Source organism: Hakea prostrata, unplaced genomic scaffold, assembly GCF_041222555.1.
Source record: "Hakea prostrata isolate BN-2017 unplaced genomic scaffold, UWA_Hpros_2 contig_13, whole genome shotgun sequence".
In the NCBI taxonomy this organism is placed as follows: domain Eukaryota; kingdom Viridiplantae; phylum Streptophyta; class Magnoliopsida; order Proteales; family Proteaceae; genus Hakea; species Hakea prostrata.
This window is the reverse complement of record NW_028291132.1, coordinates 628,179-638,439: the sequence shown is the minus strand read 5'-3', so window position 1 is coordinate 638,439 and position 10,261 is coordinate 628,179. Positions and strand designations below refer to the sequence as shown.

The 10,261-nt window shown below is 38.3% G+C and overlaps 1 non-coding gene across 1 annotated transcript; it reads left to right on the top strand.

Moving 5' to 3' along the window:
• Nucleotides 1–8,363: 8,363 nt before the first annotated feature.
• LOC148999352 (small nucleolar RNA R71) lies at nucleotides 8,364–8,470 on the top strand. The gene has a single exon (XR_016170964.1). It is a non-coding gene; the product is annotated as a small nucleolar RNA R71 (small nucleolar RNA).
• The last annotated feature ends 1,791 nt before the right edge of the window (nucleotides 8,471–10,261 follow it).

The window sequence follows — 10,261 nt, the reverse complement described above, 5'->3', positions numbered from 1 at the left end:
ATACTTAGGGTTAGAATCATATTACATCATATGTCTCATATCATCTGCATCATTTTATGATTATCATGTGGATTATGTGTTGTGGAATAACTACCTTGCTGAGTTCTTTTGAACTCATTCCTTTTTCTGTTGCAATGTTTTGTTAGACTACTCTACAGGTGACTATTCTGATGGGTATGTTCTCCGAGGTGGACCCGGATACCCCATACTACTATCCGGAGGCTAGCTACCATGAAGACTTCGGTGACGGTACCGAAGAAGATCCTTCGGCATATCAGGGTTAGCCCTTGGATAGTTTGGGAGCAACCATGTTGGATCTTTATGGTCTTCACTGTTGAAGAGAACTTATTTATTGTAGAGGAGACTTATGCGTAGATGTCCATTCCCTTTCTTTTATGTCTGTCAAACTTGGAGGAAGTGTAATAACTTTTGAATTATCTTTATAACTTGGGATTTGTAATTAATTAGATTTGACCTCACTTTCCACTTGATTGAAGGAGTGGATTCCGACCACTGCCTTCTTAATTTTATCTGATAAGATATTTATTTCCGCACTCCGATTATCTTTGGTATCTCATTTTCGAATTCTATTATTATCAATTGTTTAGCTTGATATTGATTGTTCATGATTGTATTATCGTTGATGTGGGTGGTGTGGTCCCTGGACTATGGATCTTTGGGGCTAGGGATCACATCCCGGGTATGCCAGATAGGGTACCGGCTGGGTGGATGTGACAAAGTGGTATCAGAGCCCACAGTTCTGTAAGACCCTAACCACAAAAGTGATGATGGAACATTCCGAGTTACTGATCAAAAGGTAACTCAAGTACTCTTAGCGATGAATAATAAATAACCGGGATTAGTAACTAAATAAATGAAACTTAACTAATTATGGAATAAGACACAATAATATAAGTAAAACAACTAGATCTCATTAATCACATAAGAAATTTTTACAAGTCTGAGACAAAGTACATCTGAAAAGCATAGAAATGAAATTCCTAGTGCTATCTATCTAGGTGATCTACTCCGACGATCTGTCTAATCTCTTCTTGATCTGAACTCATCCTCTAGTAGTGCAAACCTCTCATCTAGAGTGTGCATGTATGACTCTATCCTCCCCTGTCCAGCCTCTAAAGCCTCTTGTCAAGCCTCGATCCTCTTGAGTATGGAATGAATCGAAGACTGATGAGAAGCCACACCTAGAGTCTCAGAAGTCCGGTGAGATGAACCCCCAACCTCGAATAATCGTGGAGTAGGAATCTCCTCATGCCCTTGATCAACATCCTGAGCTGGAACATCACCGTGACCATCATCGTCTCCATGTTCATCTCCTTCGTCATCATCCTCATCATCATCCCCACCCTCTAGGGCATCATCCTCGGCACCCCCAGCGATGTCGGCCTCATCATCTGATCTAACTGCATCACGAAGCCCCATCTTCCTGATCGACCATGCATAGAGGTCCTCACCTATCTCTATATCAGGAATCATCACTGTGTCCTCTAAGTCCACCTGGAAGTACTGGAAGATGCGTGTTAGGACTCGACCAAAAGCTAAGTTCCTGACCCCGGGGGACTCAACTCGGTTTATCATGACATGCTGCATGATGTGAGCCAAGTCTATCTGCACTCTAGTGTAAATGTTGTAGATAACTAATGCCTCCATAATCGTCACCCTGCTATGATGCCCTGCCTTCGGAAGGATGTTTTGCCTGACGAAGCGAGCGATAACTCGAGCCGATGGCCACATAGAAGTGCCGCTCTTGGGCATATAGGAGTCCTCGTCATCCCACAGAGTCATGCATACCTCGTGTTTCTCGTATGGAAGAAGAGCCTCTAAGATGTCCCTGCGAGGGGGAATCCAACAATGGAAATCCGGTACGGACGGCACCCCCAAGATCTTAGCCAACTCATTGGTGGTGAATGTGATCTCGATGCCTCTGACCACGGAGTAGATGACAACTCGAGGACCGTCTCGCGGGTCATCCTCGAATCGGTAGGTCAGGTTACTGTAGAAGTACCTGACGAGTGTTGCTTGTGTACCAAGATGTTACGCAAGTGCTCGTGTCGCAATCAAGTAATAAATGATAAGTAGAGTATCAATCCCACGGAGAATTCTATCATTAACTTTCAATGTAAAAGTAAAATTGATTTAAACGAGATTAACAAAGTTGATTTGTGATTGACTAACTAAATAATCAAATGACAGGTAATAAAACTAAGGAGCTAAAATGGAGATTAAGCAATAGAGGGAACTTAGTGAGTGAAAAGAGTGTTGGGAATCAAGTTTCCCCTCCCCTGAATTTTATAATGCAAATTCCAAAGTAATACTACAACCCCAACATATATCAAGAACCTGGAATGAATGGCAATATGGTATTTTCCAATACACATAAGCTAGCATCCTAAATCAACATCTGCATATTCCTATGAAGAATTGAAATATGAATGCAATTTAAACCCAATCCCAATCATGGCCATGTGAGGTAAATGGATATTCCTACCCAACCTACTAATTAACACAAACTAATTAAAGATTATGCTAACTCACACAATTCAGCAAACATCTAGGCTGCATTAACTTTCCAGTTAACTCAATCATAGCATTCGTTCATGAAAAATCATTTAAGAATCGAAATCAATCAATATATATTATGCTGAATTCATTGACAGAAGGTTGTATTGTAGTAAGACTAAAGAACACATGATAAGTGCATCTCAAAATTCAGATTTAGGTACTACTATCATCCCAACACAACACAAGTTTAGCTCATAATAGACATTAGAAGCACACCAGTAGTTATAGTTAACATTAAGCTAGAAGATGAGAAGATAAGTTTAGAAAAATGAAAAGAACTAAAGCTTCAATGCTTCCACAAGAGCTCCAGCCTTCTTCTTGCTTCAGATCAACTTCTCCAGTAGCCTTCCCTAGCTTCCGCAATCAATCCAGCTTTGGTTCTTCCTCTCCTTGCTTCAGCCATGTCCTCTATTCCCCTTAACCGTGTGTTGCTATATTCCTCTCTCTCTCTTTTGTCTCTCTTTCCTCTATAAATGTATTCAATCATTAGGGTAGAACCTGGCCATAGGATTAGAGCATTCCTCCTGAGATCAAGGGCTGACAACTATCATGTATTTACAAGAATATTGTCCACTTAAGTTATCCCTTTTTAGTCATTTCCATTTGAATTGGATCTGAGAATATTCAACTCCGTTGTTTTAGCAATGATGCAGCAACTCTACAACAAAGTTAGAGGATAGGTTCTTCTTCTATTATGGATCTTCACCTACATTTTCAAGAGAAAGAGGATTAATCAAATTAATCCATTAATCTGAAGAAAAAATCATGTAAGAGTGACAATAATGACCTTCATAAGATGCAACATGTTAAGACTCAATAAAACAAAATCTAATTACTACTAACACTAAAACAAAGATAAAACTACTCCTAAATCAAGCCATCTCAAGTATAAAGTTATCAATCTTAACTCTATTTCATAGAGTTATCGCACCCCCAAACTTAAGATATTGCTTGACCTCAAGCAATAAAGACAAGTGAAAATACCAACTAACTACTAATGAAAGCATTAAAAGATCAAAAGAAAAGAAAAGTAGATAACTTGGCTTAATCATGCAATAGGATAGGTGTAAGATAGAAGTTGCCTCTCAATCTTTTTCTATTATTTTTTTTCGATCCAACATGTCTGGCCAATAACTCTTAGATGTCATACTTTACTCATCAAGATGCTCTCAAGTGTGTGTGTGGAAAGTTAAGAATCTTGCCCCAGATTACCCTAGTCCAGCTGAATCATGGTCCTCAAGTTTAGTTCATTGATCTAATATGTTGACCAAATGATTACCTCTCCACTAATTAGGGATCCATATCCTTTTACACCCCCAAGAACTTGTTTCATACTCTTTTGAGCATTTGACCCCCAAACTTATTCTTTATAAACCATTTTTTTTTAATGCTGTTGTCATCCTGCCTTTTTACGCGAATATCACTCATTTGTGATGAAGATACCCGGTTACTCAACAAGATCACAAACAAGAGTGCCTTGCATGCTCATATTCCGGGCCACTGTTTACGTCAAAAATACACATGGGTGACATGCATATTCCCGATTACTAGGTTGCCCAAAACAGCGAACATTATTCTCTTCTTCTTCTTTTCTTTTCCCTCTCTTTTTTATTTATTTTTTAATTTATTTATTATTTTTTTATCATGCTCATATTTCAGGCCACTGTTGACGTCAAAAATACACATGGGTTACATGCATATTCCTGGTTACTAGGCAACCCAAATCAGCGGAGCATTATTCTTTTGAAGAAGGGAAGGGGTCAAACTTCAGTCAATATTCACAATGCACAGAGTTCTTGGAAACACCAAAATGGGGACCCCTAATGTGTAAGTCTCAAGGTTCTCATTCAACCAATTCTAAAATCCTAAAACTCTCACATTGATCCAATTTTCCCAAGTTCTCCAGAGCTTGAAACATCACTTGGTGCATCAATAATATGACATCACATAAATGAGTAAATGCAGACATCAGATCTTTATAGCAGACTTGTGCTAAGATTTCCAACAAAACCAAATTAAGAGGCACTGACATTCTCATTCATTAACAACCATCCAAATTACATGACAAGCCAAATTAACTACACAAAACATTTACCCAAAACATCTACTCTAAAACTGGACAACAACTCTAAAATGGGATAGCAACTCACAAATTTAAAACTGGACAACATATGCAGCATTAAAAGTAAACCACAAAAGAAAGTTAAAGAAAATAAGCAACTAAGAACATCTATAACATAAAGATGACACATGCAATTATTGGAACAGGGCGGAAAAAAAAATAGTGAAACAAAGAAAAACAGAGTAAAGGAAGAGAAGAGAATAAAACTTTCCTGAACAAACTAGGCTGCAGCATCATTGGCATCATCAGCATCATCAACAACCAATATTGAACTCAAACACACAACCAAGACAAGGATAATCAAACAAAAACAAACACAATAGACTACATAAAGGTAAAAGACTATAAAAAATAACGACAACTAATCAAACAAACATATGGCATATAGGGATTAAAGGGGGAAACAACAACAAAAACAGAGTAGTGTTGAAAAGAACAAAAACAAACAAAAAGAAATGAGACAGTAAGTATATGGAGATGAATAGAAAGGAGTGAATAACCAAAAGCACACAAATATACCTAGGAGAGGCAGAAACAAACACACATAAAACCAAAGAACAAAATTTGAACAGAGGAACACAAGCAGACGACACAAAGGGAAGAGACTAGAGAGAAGAACTACCACTAACAAACAAACACATTAGATGGGAAATCACAACACTGTGATACTAACAACTGATAGAAATTAGAAATTCTGGTTTGTTGTTTGCTAGTGATGGTGGCTGCAAATCATAGCCTAAAACGAATAACCAAATGCAAATAGCCTAAAGAAAACAAACATTTAGACAAGACAATAATAAACACATCAATCCATAGAAAAAGAAAAACACAACCATAACAAACTGACAACAAAGAAAATGCACAAACGATTCAACTACTACAAAGTAAGAATGTTAAAAATAAGTAATGAAAGAAAAGAAAGGGGGAAAACACTTAGCTGATGTGGTGTAGTGAAAACGTATGGTGGGAACACAACCAAAACTTGCTTGAAGCCTAGGATAGCACCGCTAGACCACTGAGACGTGATTCGAGTGTAGAATGGGAAACAAAAATTAGGGTTTTTGTGGGAGATGGACTATCGGTGAAGAAGAAGGTGCATTGATGGGTGAATGTAGGCAAATGGAGGTGGGAAAGTATTTGAGAAGCAGAAAATGGAAGAGGAGAGGAGGAAGAGTCACAATGGAGAAGACGACGATGGTTCCGTTAGGTTGGAATAAGTGTTCTGAGGATTTTTGGGTTTTTGGTTTGAAATGAGAGGTTTAATGGGTTTGGATTGGTATTGGTTTAAAATGGTTTAAAAATGGGTTCAAGTCAGTATGGGTCAACAATGGTTTATGAGAGATTTAGAAGTGTAGAAACGATGGGTTGGTTGGGTTTGAGGTTAAACCGGTTCAAGTGAGTGGTTTTATCCTCACTGTGGTGTTGCTGCAACATTTCTATAGCAACAAACACAGAATGTAATTTTCAACAGAGAATGTAAGACCCGTAGCTAGCTGAAAAATCTTTGTTGTAGCGTTGCTACAACATCGCTATAGCAACGAACACAGAATGTAATTTTCAACAGAGAATGTAAGACCCGTAGCTGAGGATCAAAACTTTGTTGCAGCAAAGCTATGACAAATATAGTGAAATTTGTTGGGTACTGAAACATGCTCTGTTCAGCAGTTTGGTCTATTGACAAATTTGGCAAAACAACCACTTAATCTCTTTTTTTTTTTCCCCACACTCCCTGCACATAAAAAATACATGTCAGCAAGTCATCTATCAGTTTTACATCACAAATTGTGAACTACCCATGACTTTATTAAACACCTAATGAACTAATAGCTAACAACTAGACTAAAAATAATGAAATATGGGTGGCCTCCCTTCTTGTTAAGCATATTGAAGGATGATTGAAGATTTGTCCCACTCCAATGGTGCACCTCAAAAATGCTTAATCCACTGCATGCTCTAGTTCCCAAGGCCATTTAATGATGTCTTCTTGCGCACCTTCCATAATTGGACTCAAACTCCTTTGCTGCTTCACATACCTGCTGCAACATTTCTCCAACCAAATTTTAAGCTTTAATACTGAAGGACTGATCCCGCTGATCTCTACTATACTCCATCCCAGTGCTCTTATACACTTCTTTAGCACTTCAAGTAGCATATCTTCCTACTCCTCTGTTAGCACTGTTGAAACAATAACAGGGAGTGTCTTGGCTTCAACCAAATCGGTATACTGAAGGTGTTCTGAGAGAGGTGTGAACTCTAACATACGTGGCTCTTCAATTGATTGTTTAGGGGGTTTAGTTTCACATTTAGCTAAGCCAAGAGGCTCGAATGCACTCCCTCTAAATGCCTTAGGGCGTGTTTGGTTACATGAGTCTGAAGATTTCAAATATCTGAGATTTCAAATCTTGACTTCAAATCTTGGGCATATTTAATTGTGTTTGGTTGTGGAAGAAATCCGTGAATTCATCCAAACTATTTTCCTGTTTTGGTGTCCGTGCTTTTTGAAACTCGGTTTCCCCTCCTTCTCGTTCTGTTTGTGTAAGGTGTCTTGTTTGTCGATTTTCCACGGGTTTTCTCGTTCTGTCCGGTTTCTCTCGGTTCTGTCCCGGCCTTAGTTGGTCTTGCCTCTAACCAAGCCATATATCTACTTCCTTCATCATCCACTTGTTCAATTTCGATTGCCAATGAAAGCTCTAGTGGGTTTTTAATACACTCTTTCTCCAACTCTTCTGAAACCAGCTCTTCAATGACATCCACAACAAAGCACTCTTCTATTACAGAATCAGTTTGTTCCCTTTGAACAATAGCAGGATCTTCCTTCTCCCCTTCTTCTTGGATAGAAATAGGTCCTTTCTGTTGTTGGCTAGGCTTTGAATGAGGTGGCTCTAGAGGTTTTCCACTCCTTAATGCAATAACGTTACAATGCTCCTTGCCTTCATTCTTAGGATTTTCTGTGTCACTTGGCAATGATCCTTGAGGTTGATTGCTTAAAGCATTAGCTAGCTATCCAACTTGATTCTCCACATTTCTCAATGAAGATGCTTGACTTTGAATCATTGCATCATTCTTTGCCATATATTCCTTCAATAGAAGCTCTATTGATGAAGAGGGTTCCATAGGCTGAATTTTCACTTGCTATTGAGCACTTGGAAGGTGATGAGGTCGAGGTGGGATGGAAGATGGGCCTACATGCTGTCCTTGAGCATTCCAAGAGTAGATAGGGTGCTGCTTCCAACTAGGATTATAGGTGTTGGAATATGGGTTATTGGCATTGCTGAAATTACCAACATAGTAAGCAAATTTTGGGTTAGATGGACAGCTATCAAAGGCATGCTCCCCACCACAATATGTACACTAGACTGCTATATTTTGTTGAGTTTGTACAACTGCAGGCAAGTTTACGGATTTTAACACACTAGTTAGGGATGACACTTGTGCAATTAAAGTTGTCACTGCATCTAACTCATAAATCCCTGCCACTCTCTTATTTGCAGCACCTCTCTCAGCTGGCCATTGGTAGTTGTTGTTGGCCATTCTCTCCAAGATCTCATAAGTTTCATTGTAAGACTTTGCCAATATAGCCCCATTTGTTGATGCATCCACTATGGATCGAGTTTGTCCACTTAAACCATAGTAGAAAGTCTCCATTTGAATCCAATGAGGAATACCATGGTGAGGACATTTACGCAAGAGCTCCTTAAATCTTTCCCATGCCTCATAAAAAGATTGACCATCCAGTTGTTGAAAACTAGTGATATCATATCTAAACTTGGCATTCTTTGTTGCAAGGAAGTACTTCATCAAGAACTTCTCTACTAATTCATTCCATGTGGCTACTGATTGTGGAGGTAAGAAGTTTAGCCATGCTCTTGCCCTATCCCGCAATGAGTAAGGGAATGGCTTCAATCTCAAAGCTTCTTCAGTTGCTCCAGGTATCTTGAAAGAATCACTTACTTCCATAAAGAGTCTAAGATGGAGATGAGGATCTTATGTTGGCATCCCACTGAACTGTCCTATAGTCTGAAGCATTTGGAACATCATAGGCTTAAGTTCAAAATGTAATGCTTGAATTTCTGGCCTTACTATACTTGGATTCAGCTCATGCAACCTTAGGGCAGCATATCCTCTAATGGTCCTATCTCTATCATCACCTTTAGCTACCATATTATTCTCAATATTATTCAATCCATTTCTCACTACTTCAGCCATTGTTTGACCTACTGCTAAACCTCGCTGCTCCCTTTTTCTAGCTAGAAATGTCCTTTCGATTTAAAATCAAAGGGTATCAACTCTTGATCATGCAGCGGATTCATACAAGGGTAAAAGCACCTGGAAATAAAAGAAAACTAATATCAAAGTAAAGAAATTTCAGTAGATAAAACAAAAACTTACTTCTACACTAATTATCAAAGACAAAATTCCCCGGCAACGGCGCCAAAAACTTGTTGCTTGTGTACCAAGATGTTACGCAAGTGCACATGTCGCAATCAAGTAATAAATGATAAGTAGAGTATCGATCCCACGGAGAATTCTATCATTAACTTTCAATGTAAAAGTAAAATTGATTTAAACGAGATTAACAAAGTTGATTTGTGATTGACTAACTAAATAATCAAATGACAGGTAATAAAACTAAGGAGCTAAAATGGAGATTAAGCAATAGAGAGAACTTAGTGAGTGAAAAGAGTGTTGGGAATCAAGTTTCCCCTCCCCTGAATGTTTTAATGCAAATTCTAAAGTAATACTACAACCCCAACATATATCAAGAACCTGGAATGAATGGCAATATGGTATTTTCCAATACACATAAGCTAACATCCTAAATCAACATCTGCATATTCCTATGAAGAATTGAAATATGAATGCAATTTAAACCCAATCTCAATCATGGCCATATGAGGTAAATGGATATTCCTACCCAACCTACTAATCAACACAAACTAATTAAAGATTATGCTAACTCACACAATTTAGCAAACATCTAGGCTGCATTAACTTTCCAGTTAACTCAATCATAGCATTCGTTCATGAAAAATCATTCAAGAACCGAAATCAATCAATATATATTATGCTGAATTCATTGACAGAAGGTTGTATTGTAGTAAGACTAAAGAACACATGATAAGTACATCTCAAAATTCAGATTTAGGTACTACTATCATCCCAACACAACACAACTTTAGCCCATAACAGACATTAAAAACACAGCAGTAGTTATAGTTAACATTAAGCTAGAAGATGAGAAGATAAGATTATAAAAATGAAAAGAACTAAAGCTTCAATGCTTCCACAAGAGCTCCAGCCTTCTTCTTGCTTCAGATCAACTTCTCCAGCAGCCTTCCCTAGCTTCCGCAATCAGTCTAGCTCTGGTTCTTCCTCTCCTTGCTTCAGCCGTGCCCTCTATTCCCCTTAGGCATGTGTTGCTATATTCTTCTCTCTCTTTTGTCTCTCTTTCCTCTATAAATGTATTCAATCATTAGGGTAGAACCTGGCCATAGGATTAGAACATTCCTCTTGAGATCAAGGGCTGAGAACTATCATGTATTTACAAGAATATTGTCC